A 242-nucleotide genomic window follows, 5' to 3' on the forward strand; every position below is an offset into this window, starting at 1 on the left:
GCATTCTTCTCCATTTGCCTCTATCATCTCCTGCTTCCCCTCCGTATGGCAAAGTGTCCATCCTTCCTCCTTGCTGAGGTCTATGCCTCTGTCCTCTTGGGAACCTTACACTTTCTATCTCCTATCTATTAAATGTGTACCTCTCTACCAGATACAATGCATAGGCTTTCAGATATACATAAATCTCTCTCTCCAAAATAAACAAATCAATCTTTAAAGAAGTAACACAAATTTATCTCTGT

Source organism: Tamandua tetradactyla, chromosome 6, assembly GCF_023851605.1.
Source record: "Tamandua tetradactyla isolate mTamTet1 chromosome 6, mTamTet1.pri, whole genome shotgun sequence".
Lineage (NCBI taxonomy): Eukaryota > Metazoa > Chordata > Mammalia > Pilosa > Myrmecophagidae > Tamandua > Tamandua tetradactyla.